General features: G+C 51.8%; 1 protein-coding gene across 4 annotated transcripts in view; it reads right to left on the bottom strand.

Moving 5' to 3' along the window:
* Positions 1-12,220, bottom strand: part of CTBP2 (C-terminal binding protein 2) — a 162,861-nt gene extending 150,641 nt beyond the window's left edge. For 2 of the 4 annotated variants that reach the window (XM_030832023.2, XM_060286817.1), the window contains exon 1: positions 11,175-11,438. The gene's annotated coding sequence lies outside the window, so the exon portion shown is untranslated. Of the gene's footprint in view, positions 1-10,716; positions 10,736-11,174; positions 11,439-11,999 lie in introns of those variants that run through there. The other 2 variants (XM_060286816.2, XM_030832025.3) reach the window with 2 other exon arrangements.
* Between the last annotated feature and the right edge of the window lie 6,303 nt (positions 12,221-18,523).

Raw genomic sequence — 18,523 nt, 5'->3', positions numbered from 1 at the left:
TGGAGACCCTGTTTGAAAACTGCAGGGGGGACTTAAAATAGGCAGAAGATAATCATGACCCAAGCTGGACCGGACTAATTGGTCAAAAGCTCCCGACCCCGCACCCCGCACCCCGCGCTGCCCTCAACCTCCAGGAAACAGGGCAGAACCCAAAGCCTGAGACAGGGAGTCTGCAGTGTCCCCACCACCACCCAGGCCCACTGGAGCCTTGGAGCACCAGCAAGAACTTCAGGGATTTATTTCCCAAGCACACACGTGTCTGCAAGCACACACGTGTTCACGAAAGGAAGAGAAGCATGGTAAGGCAGGAGGATAATCTTGTAATTAAAGGAAAGCCTGTTTTTCAGGAAAATCTCCACCTCGCGGGGACCTTACCCTAAAGGAAGCCAAGGTCAGTCGGAGAGCTCCCACATCACCTGCTCCGGGTGCCTTTCAGGTGAGTTAATCACCCAGGCAGGGCCGGTCTCCAGATTTCAGGACACACCCAACTTTGTGCCATTCCCTTTCAATTCTCTGATAGCCTCTTTGAAAAGAAAGCTGTTCCTTTTGTCAGGGAGTATTAATTCAAATTCCTCTCCAAGGCCAGCACAAATGCAGGGCCGCAGCCCAAAGGAGGTTTACCCAGCAGAATCAAGTTTCTCGCTAGTTTTTACAGGAGTGGTGCAAACAGACTATTCCAATTAGGTGAAATCCTCACCATCTTCCCTGTCTCTTTTCCCAAATTCCCCCATGTTGAACACAGGAACCAACTCCCACTGTAAGATGTGCATAATGAATCCAGCTGGAAAGTGAGAAGCAGCCAGAGTGAGGGAGGGGAACGCCCCACCCACCTCCAGCCCTTCCCCCCAGTGAGGGGCACATGCTAGGACAGAGGGGGCTCACTTGAGAAGACTCCCACTGAGATCACTCATCCAGACCACAGACGTGTGGAGCACCTGGCTACTAAACCCAATTTTACCAGAAAAAAAACAAAAACAAAACAAAAAACCTGAACACTGTGAAAGCTAGCCACACGATCTCAGGGCATGTGTGTGTATGTGTGTGCTCATTCCCACACATGTGTGTTTGCTGGGTGGGGCGGGGGGGGGAGGTGCACATCAGAGACACCCAGATAGAGGCAAGGGAGGAAATGAGATCAGGAGGACAGAGGGGTCTCATTTGGCGAGCATAGCAAAGCCATCCCCAAATGTACTCAAGTCCCAATCAAAAGCCAAAAGCCTCAATCAATTACAGAGAAACTAGAGCCAGGTGGAATTGACTGCTGGCTCCCTTAGTCGCTGAACTCCACCCCCCTCCCCCTGCCTCCCCCCTCCCCCCTGCCTCCCCCCTCCCCCGACGCTGTTTCTTGATTGGTGAAACAGTGACTATCACTTCTACCTCAAAGAGCCCGATCAATAGCACTGTGCCTAGCCCTTGAGGTCCTTCCGGGGTCTGGTCTTTGCCGGGACAGCGAGTCTGTGGTCCAGAGACAGAATTCTCCCTGTGCACCCAATGGGGCCCCCCATCTCCTGAGCCTGCCTCAGGCTTCAGATCAGGAGCCATGCTGTTCATTAACTCAGAAAGTGTAGTGAATTTAAAACAGGCCCGGTCCAGGAAACTATCTAGAAATCCTTCCTTAGCATTAGATTGTGAGATCCCAACAAAAGACCACTAATCAAAGAAGGAAATTAAAACAAGCCAGACTTCTCACAGTCCCATGTGATCCAGAAGCAACTCTGGGCCTGAGAAAGATACTTGTTTCTGAGAAGCCATCTGAATCCTGGGGAGAACATGCCAGATTCAGGGCAAGCCTGAACCCTCACCTCCCCTCTGCTCTCAGGGCAGCGGGGAGAGCGGCTCCTTCACCAGGGAATCCTGCCCGGTCCTCACTTCCAAGAGCCTGTTCGAATCCCAGCTCTACCACTTGGAGGGCAGGGAGGGCGATGGACAAGTCACCCAAGTGTCCCCTGTGCCTGACACCCCACCCACCTTGTTGTAAAGGTCAAATGCAACACAGGCCAAGCGTCCAGTGAGAGTGACAACGACTCTAAGTAAAGGATCAGTCAAGGGCAGTTACAGTGTTACTTTCACAAAAATAAAAGAACTACTTAAGTGGTCTGCGTGGACTTCTTGAGAATCAAATTTAAGTTTGCAAGGATACAAAGAGCGCAACACACAGAAATTCCTCCACCGAGGATAAGAGGGGTGCAGGGTGGAAAAGCCCCGTTTCATCCTGGCTCTGCACTTACCGCCCCTGCAACCTCTAGTCACATGGCTCATCAGGCCCCACGCCCGGAGAAGCGCTGCAATGTGAGAAGGACGCAGGTTCTGAGGGAGGACGGGGTAGCCCTCGGAACCACCACCGCGCTATCGGTACTACGAGTAGCAGAGCCAGATTGGAAGGCTGCGGCAGAAACCGCGGCCTCAACGCCGCCCCTGCGACGGGATGCCAAGCCGACCAAGTCACAGCGATGGGGCCGTTTACCGCTTGTCGCACCTCTGCCACCATCGAACCTCCCTGTCCACTGGGGAGTGGGTTGTAGAGACAGGGACAACACGACTCAGGTTTAAGATCCCCGGAGCCCGCAATCGCTGGGGTGGCTCGGGCACGGTCCAGTCAGGTACCTGGTTCTGCTCCGAGCCTCGCCGCGGGTTCGGGACCCACCTCGGTGTCCTGCGTCCTCTCGGGGCTCCTTCCACGTCCCGGCCGGGGGGACTGGGAGTGGCGCGGGCGAGCCCGCGGGTGGGCGGCGGCGAGGGGCGGGACCCCGCACAATGGGCTGCGGGAGGAAGGAGGAAGTGGGCACTGGTGGAGGTAAAGGCCATTTCTATCACCTCTCGACAAATTCCCAGCGGCGGGAAGCAGCTCCCTATTTACAAGTGAAAGGGCAAAGCGCGAGGGGAGGGGCGCTTCCGGCGGAGTCCGGTACAGCGCGGGGGATGGGGTGGGGGGGATAAGTACGCGAGCCTGCGGGGTCCAGCCGGGGGGCAGGGGAAGGAAAAGGCGGGCGGGGCCGCCAGGTAGGCGGCCTTCGGGGGCGGAGCCTCCAGGTGAGCCAGCCTGGAGGGGAGGAGCGGAGCCGCCAGGTTCGCGGGGCCCAGGGGTCAGGGGGACCTCACCTTCGGGCCTGGGGTCCTAGAATCCGGAACCCCAGACGCCAGGAGACCCGTCCTTATAGCAAGGCCCAGCACTCCGGCTGACGGGGCGCGTTCGGGGTAGTGCCGCCACAGACCACGCCCCCTCAGGTAGAGGGCAGCCAGGTAGGGCGGTTGGCCTTCACCCAGGCCCAACTTTGCCCTCCCCGCAGCAGAAGGTCGTGCAGGAGCCCGGAAGTCGCCCTGCGGTCAGTCTGGGCGGAACGTTGGGGTTCCCGGCGCCCGAGGCCCCCAAACTCGAGCTACAGAAACAGGAGGCGGAGACCAGCCTCTTTATGACTCGGGGGAGGCAATTCAGTATTTCATCCTCGCATAAAATAGGAATTGCTCTATTTACCTAGCCAGCAGGAGCATCGTGAAGATTAACGACTGTGAAATGTTTTTAAGATCAAAAACATTGAGACTTTACTTATAGGCACTTACATGTGCATACTGATAACTGTACAGCAAAATATACTCTTTATTGATTGCCCTCCTGGAGCGACTTTTAGCCCATAAGCAGAAAGCACTGAGAAAAAAGATTCAGGTACATCTCTGTGTCCTCCTGAGATACTAAGGAATATGGGTAGAAACCGTGGCAGCCACACTGGACCTCCTGCTCCATCCAGGCCTGCAGTGGCAGCTGGAGGAATCAGCCAGCAATGCAGTCCACAGTTGAACGTCTGAAGAAGAGCCGGAAAGAAACTTAAAATATTTGTCACAACCCCTGGGAAGAAAACGCAGCATTCCCACCCCTCAGCTCAGCAGGCAGGTGCCCCCACGTGTGGGCCACCATCGGGTCTCTGCTGTTCGGAAAGCTCTGCCCTACCACCCCGGGCCCAGTGGTCAGTCAAACTCAGCCAGTGCTAGGAGCCCAGGCAGCCCATCTGGCCTGGCAGCTCCAACAGCAAGGCCTCCGTGGTGTCACCAGCACCCTGTCCCTCCCAGCAAAGCAAGCCCACGTGACCGGGCAAGGCTGCTCCACTCCAGTCCCCGCAACCATTCTTGGACAGGGTTTTCAGAGCCCCTGAGAGCCCTCCCGGCTCGCTGCGGCTGCAGTCCAGGTGGGCAGGCCCGGAAGCTGCAACACCCTATGGGCTCCCCACCATCCAAAAGGATGTGCAGGCATGACCCCTACCCATTCCCCAGACCCACCTGGGCCTGATCAAGCAGAAACTTTATTTGCACTTCTAGACCCACCCCACTAAAGACATCCATCAGCAAAAGAATAAAGTCCCAGCCAGAGTTCATTCAGCAGGAAGGGTGCACAAACCGTCTCCTGGCCTCCACCCGCTACAGCAAAGGGACTTCACCTGCTGCTCCTCCAACCCCACACAGACACACACACCTGGTCAGCTACAATACCATCACTTCCAGGTTGGATTCAGGTCATTTTCACCTAACAAGTGATTCTTTGCTAGCCTCAACAGCTAGGCTTTAGGCTTTTTAAATTGCCATATACCTGGGGCGGGGGCGGGGGGAACAATCCCATCAGGCCAGAGGAGCTGACCTCTACGATCTCGGTCTACAGTTCCTTCCAAAGAAACTTCCTGGGATTCCATGACTCCATAATGAAGTTTTTGTTTGTCCTGTGCTGGAAGCCAGATTTCAGGCATGGCTGGAGCGCAGCAGTGAGTTTACAACCCCTTGGCCAGCCCCAGCGCTGCAGAAAAAGACCCACACATCATCCATGTGACGAATTCCTTAAAAAGGCCCTTCCAAGTTCCTGCCACAACCTGGGCTGGGATGAGACACAGAAACGTCGCCACTACTTCCAACCAAGCTTCAAGCCAGTTAATAGTGTCTTTCAAGTCATAATTAAAGATTTATTTTAATGCAAAAAGCAGGTTTCTGAGCACTTTTGAGCGGGAGAAAATCAACAATGTAAAGGAAGGTTTTCTTTGTGTTTTTATCTCACAAGCGGGATGAATTTTAAGAACCACACCGTTTTGTTGAAAAGCACTGCCTTCCCCCCTACCCCGGGACATTTCTGGACTCTCAGTGAACACCAGCCAAAGGTGAGGCTGCCCACCAAGTTCAGGAAACAACAGCTATTCGGGATTAACATCCCCTAAACACCATCCGACCTTGGGGAGAATGCAGGCTCTGTTATTACCCAGGATAGAAGTCACAATTCTCCATAAAAGCAAAAGCATCATTTGCTCCAGGAATAAGAAAGAACCCAACCATTTTATCACAATTTTTGTGAATATTAAGCCACTCCTAGGCAACCATCTGTTAAATTTCGTTACAGAAACAGTTAAAGCAGATCATTTCTAAAACATTCGCTCAAGGAGGAACTAGGCTAGATACAGATGGAAACATCAACTGGCCCCCAAAGTTCCAGGCAGAAGGGGCATCAGCCCCCAACAATGGGCCAGGGCTACACTGATCCCACTTCCTGGAGAGGCAAAAAAGAAAGTTCAACACGAGCGCCTGGCACTTTAGCAATAGAGTTTTGGCTCCACTTTGGAACCTCAGCTCCCCTGTGGAAGCAGGAAGCTTTGTGAATGGAGGAGGAAGATGCAATACAGAGGAGTTTTCAGAAATGGCAGCACCTGTGCAACAAAATACAAAAATCCAACACTCATTTTAGCCGCACTTTCCCTAACACCACAGACTAAAAACTACTTTAATGTGAGGGGAATAATAAAAATAAACACAACTGCTTCCTATGACTTCAGATGCCTCAGTTCCTGGTAAGTGTTGAATGTGATTTCTGAAAATTGCATTTCAGGGGCGGGGAAAAGTCTGCTTCGTTAACACGTTCTTAGAAGAACCCTACTATCTGCTTTTAGAATCTTTCCGCCAAAAAGCAGATCACTGAGAAGAAGAAGAACAAAGAGTTCCCCAGCAGTCCAGAAAAGACCACCTTCTAAGAAAAAGTCTGGAAAGGGAGCAGGCCGGTGGCCCCAATTGCCATGCCAGGCAAAGACGGATGATTGTGACTCTGGTTCCCATCCTGTCTGCAGCTCCTGAAGTTTCTGTGTTCTCCAGCAGTTAGAAGAATGAAGGCAAAACTGCCCCTTGGCTCCCATAGTCAACATTCCACACAAACAATGGCCTGGCTTGCTCCCTATTGTACATTCTGTATTCATTTGTGAATCCCATTTTTTTTTTTTTTTTTTGCACAATGTGCAAAGCCCTTCTTTTCACTGGTGCGGTCCTGAAGGTCCAAGTGCAGCCATAATTTAGGCTTGAAATACTAATAATGATGATGGCTAAAAGCAAGCGACAGATGAAGCCCAAACATTAATTTGTGAAGATCATTAGAGTCACACTGACGGCTTTTGGATACTATCCATTAAATCATGATCAAAAGAAACACTGAACACCTTAAAAATGGTTCTGAAGTTTTTAGCAATTATTAAATGTAATTTTCCAAACCCAGAGATAGGTGTGTTTAAAAAAAAAAAAAGAAAAAAAATACCCTTTCATAAGTCTTTGATACATATTCCATCAAACACAGACTTGAATAAAAATTAACTTCAAAAGATTGATTGGGGGGGAAGATTTGCATTTTTCCTTCTTTCCCAGGATGCTGTAACTTTAACCGCAGGAGTGTAAATTAGGACATGCTTACCAGCTGTAAGGGAGAAAACTGATACTGCCCAGGCAGTATAGCCTCTGAGAGCAGATCCATTCCAGCATTTTCATGTGCCTACTAAAAGTCTGCAGTAGTGGAAGTCCACACAAGCATTCCTTAGGTAGTGAAATGCAGGAACATTCTTGGGGAATAAGACACCCCGATATTTCAATACATGGTGTTAAGTACAAGAACTTCTATTTGAAGAGTCAAGCAAACTGCACTCCCATTTTTAAATTACTACAGAAATGTGTTCCACCCTCTGTAATTGAACTATCAGCCAGGTGGTGGAAATATTACAGGAGCTGTGCCCTGCTGAAAAGATAAATTTCCTTTCCCAATCACATACTATATGAATATATATTTGTGGCCTGTATCAGGGACATGAGACACTTGGGCTGCTGCTTTTCACTGATAGAAAGATTAGTAACAGAGGGACCCAGGCTTGTACTCACATATGTTATGATGACAGCCCTTCTATATTAAAATGACAGTGGTAAAAAATGACAACTGGGGTGGCCATTCTGCTATTGCTGTAAACTCTTTAAATTTTTTCCATTTAGGGAAAGTGTTAAGTGCAAAGGGGATAACTTTGCCTTCAAAAATGATTCATGATGGAAGAGAATTGTTGGCAAATGGCGTTCTGGTGCTAGACCTCAGCGGGGCCGCCCTTTTGGTTTTGAGTCTCAAGGATTTCAAACGGTGCGAGTTATCCTGAACTCTCTTTGCTTTGGCATTTTAACAGTTGCCAGCAATAATATCCTTTCCCAATCCAGCGATGTGCTTGCTCGGTACCTATGTTACATACTCATCCTTCATTTAGCTTGCTCGGTACCTATGTTACATACTCATCCTTCATTTACCTTGTCGCTAGCTACTCAGAACACTGAAAAAGTTGCAGGTTGATTTTGCAGCTTTGTTTGTTGTTGTTGTGGCTGTTTGTTTCACTTCGTCTCTCATTAAAACACTTTCAGGGCTTATGAATAGGATTTCTTTCTGGAGTTTTACAAGTCAAGAGTAAAGTTATTGATTATTCCCTGAAAGGGTAACTGATGGCTAGTTAATAATTATACGAATAGCAAGTTTTCCTGTTTCGTCTTGTGTACACGACCAGATTAACAATGCCAGGGAAAGCAAACTCGACTCCACAGGAACAGGTGTGCCCTGAGTCTTAAAAGGCCAAAATATCTCACAAAGTATGTCACTGGTGTATTTTTACAATGCTAGTAGTGTTTGTTTTTAAGTAGCCAAACTTTTTTACTTTTTTAACTTTAAAGAGACACACTTTGCAAATATTTCTTCACCCAGTCAATGACTAACTGCCAGGCGTAAGCTGCAATTCGAGCCTGGCAAAGAAATACATTTTAGGGACAAAGAGATTTTTTTGCTGCTGTTGTTATTGTTTAAATCACAGTTAAGAAAAGGCAATTTGCCCTGCCCCTCCCCCAGGAGAACACCCAGTTCAGGATGTTCAAAGATCCCAAGTGAAATCCTAAATAACAGGGCTCTGAGCTCCAATCTGCAGAGCTACGCAGAGCACCCTCCACCTATAGCTTTATTAATGTACAGTCAGGAAGGAGGGAGGAAACATACCCCTTCGCTTTATCTTCCCAAACAGGAAAAAGAATTAAACCAAAAGGCACCATGTCAGGTCCAAAACAAGCTCCAAACCCAAGATTTGTAAATTCCCTCTAATAACTGCTTTCTACAGGGACAAACTGGGGTCCCCTACTCCTCGGGCACAGAAAACCAATCAGTGTCATAAATTCCCTTTGCCTTCAACCCTCACTCCCTTGAACAGGGGACAGAGTGGGGGGAGGGGGCGACCCAACATCAACACTTAACACTAAATCCCTCAATGCTCTACAGAAATATGCTGGCTTCTTTCCTTTGTTTGGTCCTGTTATACTTGATCGAGTGTGAACGATTAAACTGGTTTCATTAAAGGCAAGTGCATTCACAGCTAGCATCCAACTTCAATGGCAACTGGAAGCATATTTTGCAAGAAGGAGGGCCTGCTTTTTTGCTTGAAATCTACCATCTCATTAACTTTTCTTTGGGGGGGGGGCAGTAGAAAGGGCACTAGGGGTTTTTACCAGAGAGTGTCAGAGCAGCCCAGAGATCTGATGCTAGACAAAAGGATATTTAGTGTTTCAACTCTGAGATACAGTCCCTCTTACTTAAAAAAGAGAAAAGAAATCCTGTTTCAATATTATATTAAAGCTGCTCTGAAAGTCTTTAATTAGCATTTTGAATATTGATTTATAATTGCTCTAAGAAGTATGCTTTGAAATCAAATGATTATGAAAACAAGATGCTTTAAAGCCCCATTACTTCAAAATGTAGAAAATTTATTTTAAAAAATCAAAACAGTGGAATTCTCCTAAGCACATGAAAACTAAAGTTCTACTTTGAGAACCCCAGAGGCAGAACAGCAGTCTCAGGTACTGAACACGGGGTAAATTTTAAACTGCCTTTGAGCCCAAGCACCTAGCTAGCAGAGAAGAGTGTCTTCTCTGAAAGAGTAGTACCAGAGTTTGATATATTTCGCCAAAGTCGGGAGGCAGAATCACTTAGTAAACTAACCAAAATAAACGTCCCCTCCAAATTATCCATGTCAGATAAAAATATACCAGTCTCTACAATATCCAACAGAATTGCAAATAAGGCACTTAGCATTTTAAATTCCCAATGCATATTTATAGAATAGAATTCTCTTGTCTACCCTTCAAGCCACTCACGTCTGACTCTCTAAGAACTTAACCCGATCTCCAGTCTTTAAAAAAGAAAAAAGGGGGAATAATCCAGAAAGATATGTTTACCCCGGATAGGGCAAGTGAGCCCGGCATGACGACGCAGGCCACTGCCAGCAGACTCCACCGCAAAGACGCAGACCAAGCGGGAATTTCTACGAAAAATTCCTCCTTTCTCTTGTAAAATACTAAACCCGGGTGCCCTTGGAGCCAACTGCCGCTTGGGCCGCCTCCGGAAAAAGTATTTGAGGGCTGGGCGCACCACACACACTCGCGCGCACACGCAGACTCAGTGTCCGTGACCATCCGCGGCGGCGGAAAGCGAGCCACCGAAGGGAGTATGTGCGCGTGTGTGTCTCGCCGTGGCCAGTGGTGACCGCGCAGAGCTCCCCGGCCCGCGGCCTCCCGGCACCTGGGCGCTGCGTGGGCTGCGGACGACCGGCCACGCTGCGGACCTCCAGCTGGTGAAAGACCCTGCGCGCCCTGGCGCCCGCGCGCCTCTGCCCAACTTGCCCCGGGTCGTTGGGAAGAGCGCGAGGTAGAGAAAGAAAGGCGCTTCCCCTCGGCCGCGCGGGTCCGTCCGGCGCCGCGGAGGACAAGGAGGAAGAGGCGATCGCGGCCGCCCGGCTGCCTCTGCGCCGCGCCGAGTCCCCGCCGCCCGGGTCGCGCCCTCGCCAGACCCTCCTGCGAAACTTTTTCTTTTTGGTTCGCCCCACCCGAAAAGTGCGGCCAGGGCGGGGGAGGCGGGCGGGCCGGGTTCGCGGCGGCGGCGGCGGCGGCGGCGCGTGAGGAGGAAGTGGTGCCGGCGGGAGCGCGGCCGGGCAGAGGAAATGCCCAGCCAGCTCGGCCCCCGCCCGCGCCCGCCGCCCGGCTCGCCCCAGGCCCCCGCCCCGCTGCGACTTTGGCGGGCCGAGCCCGCCGCGGCAGTGGTGGCGGCGGCGGCAGATGTGGCCCGGCTGCCCGGAGGAGCCAACAATGCGGGGCCGGCAAAACAAAAGGGTTCCACTTCGCCTCCTTTCCCGTCTTTCACTTGCGCTCCCGGGGCGCCGCGCGGGATCCCCTGCCAGCAGGGGCCGCTCCCCTGGGGACCCGGAGCCGCGCGCGCCCCGGTTTCCCAGCGGACCCCCCGCTCCCCTCCCCCGCCCCGCAGGCGCAAGGCCCCGCGCGCTCGGACTCCCGGTTCCGGGGGATCCGGCCGTATTGTCCCCGCGGCACGCCGCGCGCTCGGCCTGGGTCGCGGGCGGCCCCCGCGCGCGCACCCACCGGCCTCCGGGAACAGGAGCCGGGGGCGCCTAGGAAACCGTCGCCGAGACGCCGCCGCCGCCGCTGCCCTCCGGACGCCGCCGTGCTCGGGGTTTCTTTTTTTTTTTTTTTTTTTTTTGCCAGTCCTGATGGGAAGGAAGGTGACCGCCTACTTCGCATTCATCAACTCTCATCACAACAACAAAAATCCTGGCGCTAACGGCGGCCAGCGGGCACGATCGGCGGCGGGGGGCGGCAGGCAGGGACCCCAGGCCGGCGCCCACTCCCGAGCGCCGAGCGGGGACACCGGGCCGGGGACGCAGACCAAAGATGTCCTCGGATGCCGGCTTGGTGTCCTTCGCCCTCCTCCTCCTCCCCCCCAGTGGCGCAGTGAGGCGCGGGCGCGGCGCCCCCGGCCCGCGGCCGCAGGTGAGGCGGGGGCGGCGGCGGTCCCAGCCCTCCCCCGGGGCCCCCCTTACCTCGTCCCGGGCCGCCGGCGTCCACGGCGAAGGGCGCCCACCCGGGAGGCGGCGGCAGCAGCGGCGGCGGCTCCCGCCCCTCCCACCCCACCCGGCGGCGGTGGCGGCGGTGGCGGCGGCTGTGCGGCCCCCCCTCAGCGCGGCATGGCTCCCGGCTCCGTCCCTCGCTCCTCCGGCCGCTGCCAGTTCTTCTGGGCCGCTCCCGGGCCACCTTAAAATGACACACGCACACAAGGACACACACACACAAAAACTTAATCTCTCCCCTCCCCTCCCTCCCTCCCTCCCTCCCCTCCCTCTCCCCTCCCTCCCTCCCTCCCTCCCCTCTCCCCTCCCTCCCTCCCCTCTCCCCCTCCCCCTCCCTCCCCTCTCCCCCTCCCTCCCCACTACCCTCCCTCCCCTCACCACTACCCTCCCTCCCTTCTCCCCTCTCCCCTCCCTCCCTCCCCTCTCCCCTCCCTCCCTCCCCTCTCCCCCTCCCTCCCCTCCCCTCACCCCTCCCCTCTCCCTCCCTCCCCTCCCTCCTCTCTCCCCTCTCTGCCCTCCCTCCCCTCTCTCCCTCCCTTCCCCTCCTCCCCTCCCTTCCCCTTCTCCCCTCCCGTCCCGTCCCCTCCCCTTATCTCCGCTCCCCACCCTCCCCTCCCCTTCCCTTCCTCCTCCTCCCCCTGCCGCCGAGCCTCTTCCTACTTCCCCACCCACCCCACCCCCTTCCTCCGCCCACCCGGCTCCCGATCGTCTCCAGCCTGGTCCCGGCCCCGCGCCCGGCCGCAGGCAGGGGGCTGCGCTGGGGGTACCCGGCCCCCACACGCCCCGCGCCGCGCTCACCCCCAAGAGGATGCTAATTCCAACTTGGATCGGGGGAGGGAGCGTCCTGGAAGCCGAGCGCCTCCCGGCTATTTGCTCTTCTTTATTTGTTTTCTCCTCCGGGGAAGGAGGAGGAAAACGGAGAGAAAAGGAAAGGGAAAGAAGCGGCGCGGCCGCGTCTCCCGGTGGCCGCCGGCTGCGCAGGAGCGAGGCGGGAGGCGAGGTGAGGGTCGCAGCTCGCTCACTCCTCGCTCCTTTTTTTTTTTTTTTTTTTTTTTTTGGGCAAAGGCGGGGTCTCTCTTTACAAACCAATGACACAACCCCACATGGGCCGGCCTCGCCCCCTACAGATACTCTTCACTACAAATCGCCTCTCTCGGGGGATTAGTGGCTCCGCGAAAGTGCACACAGGCGCGGCGGGCGGGCGAGTGGGCCGGGCGCGGCGGGCACTCCCCGGCCTGGCCCCGCCTGGGAGGCCCTAGCGAAGCGCTGGGGCCTCGCGGGCAGGGCTGGGGGTCCAGCTGCAGCGGCTGCGAATCTGGCCCTCCCTCCACCCTCCTTCCTCCTCCGCCCCTTCCACGTGGGGCCCCGGGCGGCCGGCCACGTGGGGGAACGCGAGTCCGCGCGGACCTCGGCACGGCGCCCCGGGGTGGCCCTGGCTCAGTGGGGCCCCCGCCAGGCCCGCGGCGCCGACCTGCCCCCTTCCTGGCCCCGCGGCTCCAACTTCCTCCCGGGCCCCTACGCCGGCCGCTTCTGTCTTCTCAGGCCCGTGGGGTCAGGCGCGGGCCGACCACAGGGGGCACTTGCGCTCCCCAAATCCGGATCCGGGAGACAGTGCCCGCGCCTGGCCCGAGGGGCGGAGATGGCCGTGGGTGCGCGCGGAGGGAGCCCTATGTGCTGGAACTTGCAGCGGTAGTGTTCCCTACCAGAAGCAAAACATTTTTTACACATTAAAAAAAAAATGTTCCTTCCTCTTGCCTGAATCTCGTCGGGGCTATTTTTAAAGCCTTGCCTTGGGTGGGAGCTCCGGGCCTCGCGGGACGGAGGCGATCTGCGGCCGGGGGGCCCCCAGAGTCGGGGACCTGGACTTGCGCACAGCTCCGACGCCCCAAGGTTAGTGTCTGGACACCAAACCTGGAATCCAGGCGGAGCGCTGGCCGCAGCTAGACTAACTTCCATGCCCGTGACCCGCGGCGTTGGAACTCGGTCTGAAGGGAGCCAGCGGCTGCGGGCTGGGAGGGCTCTTCTCCCTGCTCCCCAGAAGCCCCCAAACTCTCATCTCACATCCCTGAGATCGGCCGCGCGTCCTCCGAGGGCCCCTGTGTGGGCTGAACAGAGCCCTTAGTCTCGATCTGCTTAAAAACCATGTTGAGATGTTACGAACTGGACTGAGGTGTTGAGCAGGAAAGGCGTGGGGAGGGGTGTGAGGTCCGGCCTTTGCAGGCCGCAGGGACTGCCATTCCCAGAGCCGAATCTCTGGGTTTGGCCTCCCACGTACCCGGAGTGCACCACACCCTGTGAATCAGAGGAAACAGGCTGGAGCCTGGGGGCCAGAGAAAGGACCACCAAATCTCTGAACCCTTTTCTGCATCCCAAGGAGCGCTGCTCTAGGCCTCTCGGTCTGTTAACATTTTAAAAACTCCTACGCCGGCTCACAGCAGGAAGGAATGCGCACTGCTCGTTTGCTGAAGCGCGCCCAGGTCAGCCTGCGGGACTGGGGGCCCTGACTCCGGATGATCGCTTTATCATCCAACAGATTTTAAACCCCTACTGAAGACCTCCTAGAAGTGATGGCAGCGCGGGACTAGGCATTTAACACTCGCTAGTTCACAAAATTCGGTTGCTAAAATGTCCGAAGCTGGTTTTCTACTTGGCACTAATAGGCCCCGGCCAGGCCGGCTGAGTGGCTCTTGAGTGGCTTATGCGGTTCAGTTGAAAAACTGCCAGACTCGCGCTCTCAGTGACCTCCGTCTTCTGGCGACCCCGCATCTCCAGCTCTCGCCTCTCCCCAGCAAGTTTTGCCTCAAAGTCAAGGCGCCTGAAATACTTCTCGGTTATACCCTGACCCCGCCCACCCCCAGGCTACTGAGGTACTATTATATGCTTTTCTCTGTTTCTTAGGCATTATGGTAACCATAAAGATTTTCTGCTTCCTTATTTCACAGATGATCTTTGGTTCTGAGTGGCCCTCTTTTCACCCAGAACACACTGAAAGTCATTTGGCTTTTCCTATCACTTGTTCAACTTTCACGTCTACTATGAATTTGACCTTAGAAAATACTGTGTTCTTTGTTTTGAGGATGCTATTAAAAAAAGACAGAAAGTCATCCTCGGAGCCAAAAATTATTTCTCATATATTGCCCCCAACATGTGAGTTATTTCAAACTCCATTTTAAAATGAGCAAAGACTTGAATAGACATTTCTCAAAGGAAGATGTACAAATGACCAACAAGCACAGGAGAAGATTTCCCTAATTATTAGGGAGATGTAAATCAATGCCACAGAAAGATACCACATCACGTCCATCGGGATGGCTATTATCAAAAAACAAAACAAAACCAAACCCAAAGAAACAGAAAAGAATAAGTGTTGGTAAGGATGTCAGAGGTCAGAAAACGTGTGCATTGCTGGTGTAAATATAAATTGGTGCAGCCACTGTGGAAAACGGTCTCGTAGTTCCTCAAAAAGTACGTCGAACTTACTGTGCGATCCAGCAATTCCAATTCTAGGCATGTACACAGAATAATGGAAAGCAGAGTCTCAAGCAGGTATTTGTACACCAGTGTTCGTGACAACAGCCAAAAGGTGGACATAACCCAAATATCTATCAAAGGATGAATGGATACACAAAATGTGGTCTATACACACAAGGGAATATTACTCAGCCTTTAAAAAGGAGAAATTCCAGCACATGCTAAACATGGACAAACCCTGAGGACATTATGCTGAGTGAAAGAAAAACAGAACCAAAAGGATAAATATAAGTTTCCACTCATATGAGGTATCTAAAATAAGCAAATTCATGGAGACAAATGAAAGAGATGACTAAGGGCAGGGAGGAAGGGAAAAAGGGAAGTTGTTTAATGGGCACAGAGTTTCTATTTGGAGTGACGAAAAAGTTCTGGAAATGGATGATGGTGATGGATTGCACAACAATTGTGAATGTGCTTAATGCCTCAGAACCATACACCTAAAAAGGGTGAATCTTATGCATATTTTACTGCAATATAAAAGAAATGGGGACTTCCCTAGTGGTCCAGTGGTTAAGACTGTGCGCTCCCAATGCAGGGAGCCCAGGTTCGATCCCTGGTCAGGGAACTAGATCCCACATGCCACAACTAAAAGAGCCCTCATGCTGCAACTAAAGATCCCGAGTGCCGCAACTAAGACCCGGCACAGCCACATAAATAAGTAAATGAATATTAAAAAAAATGTTGCAAAGTAGCTTTTGTCTCACAAACCTCTTAGTTTATACTTTCTACTATATATAAAGGTGGGGTTTTTTGTTTGTTGGTTGGTTTCGGGGTGTTTTTTGGCCGAGTCGCGCAGCATCTGGGATGTTAGTTCCCTGACCAGAGCACGGAGTCTTAACCACTGAACAGCCACGGAAGTCCCTAAAGGTATTTTTCAGTAAGGAAAAAAACATTAAGATAAAGACAAAACATTTTGTTTTAAATTATATTTCAGATAATTTATAGAATAAATACCTTTTACTAATTTTTATCTCTACCAGTTACCTTTATAGAATATAGTACTGAAATGCTAATTTTTCAGTACTCTCCATGCTTCCTCCCATCTAATCCTATTTAACTGGTCAGGTTCAATTTCTGGTGTCCCAACATGGATTTGGAAAGACACAAAAAAGAAGAGTCACAAAAATAATAATAGCGGTAACAAATGTTGGTCCATGACTCACTAGGGTGCCTGGCACTGGGCTAAGCCCTTGACATGCATCTTTAATCCTCATAGCAGCCGCTTAAGAGAGATGCTAGTATTATCCCCATTTTACAAATGAGAGAAAGTGAGGGTCAAAGACTTCATGTGACTTCCCCAAGGTCACACTGCTGGTGAGTGAGGAGCTGGGGTTGGTCCCCTATCTGCCTGATTCTGTTTACATACACATATCTTCATTATTAGTATAGATTCAGAAAAAGCGAAATTAGTTATTTTTAAAATGTATTTTTAGCTTCTCCTTATTTGAAAGTTTTTTCTTTCTTCGTTTGTTTAATAATAAGCCTTCAATCTAATCTTTAAAGGAAAAAAGTAAGGAAAGCCCCCCAAATAAATGTGCTGTCAGACACTGGTTAAAAAAATAACAACAAAGATGGGTATATGGCATGGTGGATTTTAAGGCTCTGAGGATCAATTTCAGAACAACAATCAAAAGCTGTGATAACAAAAGTAGAAAATAAATGGTTGCTGAGAATACGGGTTCCACATACCACTTTCATATCAAGGAAGAAGAAGTAATATAAAGAGTTCAAAAATGTTGCATCTAACACTGCTTTTGGGGGGGGGGTTGTTTTTGTTTTTGCCTTGTAAAAGATCTGTAGTCACTTTTTCCCTGATAATCTTGGTTAAATAGAAAAATCCAATCACCCAGAATACTTCATTTGTTCAGGTAATCTTGTTAATCAAGCTTCTGAAGTGGGAGGAGTTTGAAGTGTACACACTGCCCTGGGATGTACTGTAGAAGAGGCTTTTCCTTGATTCTGGGAACTCAGCTTACTTGCCTGGGAGCCTCCAGTCCGGCTTGACGTTGCCAATGAAAGGCAACTTTGTGTCTTCTGGCTTGATTCTGTTTCTTCTGGGTTCACAGGTCTCCTTTGGCACCTCAAGTTCAAACTCCTTAGCAGAGTGATTTCTCCCCTTGTTCAAGGAGTCTCTCTCCTTTCTGGGTACATGAATTTGGGATTCGGATAAGGGGCATTTTCCCCCAACGCTGTGGGGGGAGGGGTCCTCTCTCCAGTGGCGGGGCCTGGCCCAGAGGAGCCCCTGTACTGCAGTATGGGAGCAAGTGTATAGCTCTCAGCACAGACAGGGCAGAGGCATTTTTCCTGTGGACTCAGCTGTTCCCTGCTGACCAAGCCTGGCGCAGCTGACCCTTTGAGATGCTGCTTTGTCCTCCATAGCACACATGACCCGCCCCAGCCCCTCCCACAGGGCCACCTTCCCCCATGGATGCACTGTACTTCTTAGCTTTCAGGTACTTTGTGTCCACCAAGAAGCCATGGGTTCCATCCAGGTCACACAGTGCGGCGGGAGCACCCCTCCCACAGGCCTTCAGTCCAGTCACTTGCCTCAGCACCACCTCCTCCCTCTACACACATGAGGGGAGGGGACAGGCAACAAGAGCTGGTCCAGATTCTTCCTCAGGGCATGGGAATTTCTGTCATTTCTGCTCTGTTCTGTTTATAAATACACACATACGTACACGGCATCTTTCCTGAGGATTTGAGGGTTTGCTTTTTCACAGATAATTAAAAAGTGTAAACCACCATGATTCCTTGTCGCCTGGCTCGTAGGAAGCTCAAAGTCAAATGTTAAGTCCAAGGATGCCAACCAGCCTATTGTGTTCCAGGAAGCAACCTTTTCCTTCCTCCGTGAAAAGTGATTGTGAACTTGCTCCGAGAGAGGACTGGTTTGTGTTGTTTGAGAGGGCATAGTAAGTATTTTCAAACAATTTTATATGTGGACAGCAAAATACCAGTTGTTTGATAGTATTTTCCATGACAGATATGATGGAAAGTGGAGCTCAATAAATTTTTTTTTGCTTGATGATGATGCGCTGATGACACAGGATCGCTTCCTGGATTTGGAGAAACCCGTCTGAGAAACTGTTGGAAGAAGTTTCTGATTCCCATGTTGACTTTTTGATTAACTGTAGGGTTGTATATATGTTCTTACTATAACCACCTAAAATATTTTTTTGGAAGTTGGTGGGAAATTATTAATAAATACCACAAAAGCCCCAACGATATCAACGTCCCTGACTTGGGGCAAGGGACTTTTTCTTTGGAGAGGATTGCACGAATTGCCCTCAATAGCGGTTATCACATTTTGTAACACGAAATTACCTGACGGTTTGATCCATTTTGTAGGCCCTGGACTGTAAGAGGTGCTTGGTTAAATACTTCTTGGATGAATGAATGAATCACTCCATGAATATATTTCAAGAGATCTGAGCTGGGGCTTCCCTGGTGGCGCAGTGGTTAAGAATCTGCCTGCCAATGCAGGGGAGAGGGGTTCAAGCCCTGGTCGGGGAAGATCCCACATGCCTTGGAGCAACTAAGCCCATGCACCACAACTCCTGAGCCTGCGTGCCACAAGTACTGAAGCCCGCGCTCTAGAGCCCGTGCTCTGCAACAAGAGAAGCCACTTGCAATGAGAAGTTAGAGCACCACGACGAAGAGTAGCCCCCGCTCGCCACAACTAGAGAAAGCCCGCGCGCAGGAACGAAGACCCAACGCAGCCAAAAATAAATAAATTAATTAATTAATTTTTAAAAAAAGAGAGAGATCCAAGCTGTGCAGAAGTCATATAT

Source organism: Globicephala melas, chromosome 16, assembly GCF_963455315.2.
Source record: "Globicephala melas chromosome 16, mGloMel1.2, whole genome shotgun sequence".
Taxonomy (NCBI): domain Eukaryota; kingdom Metazoa; phylum Chordata; class Mammalia; order Artiodactyla; family Delphinidae; genus Globicephala; species Globicephala melas.
The sequence above is the reverse complement of the archived record's forward strand: the minus strand, read 5'-3'. Positions and strand labels throughout refer to the sequence as shown.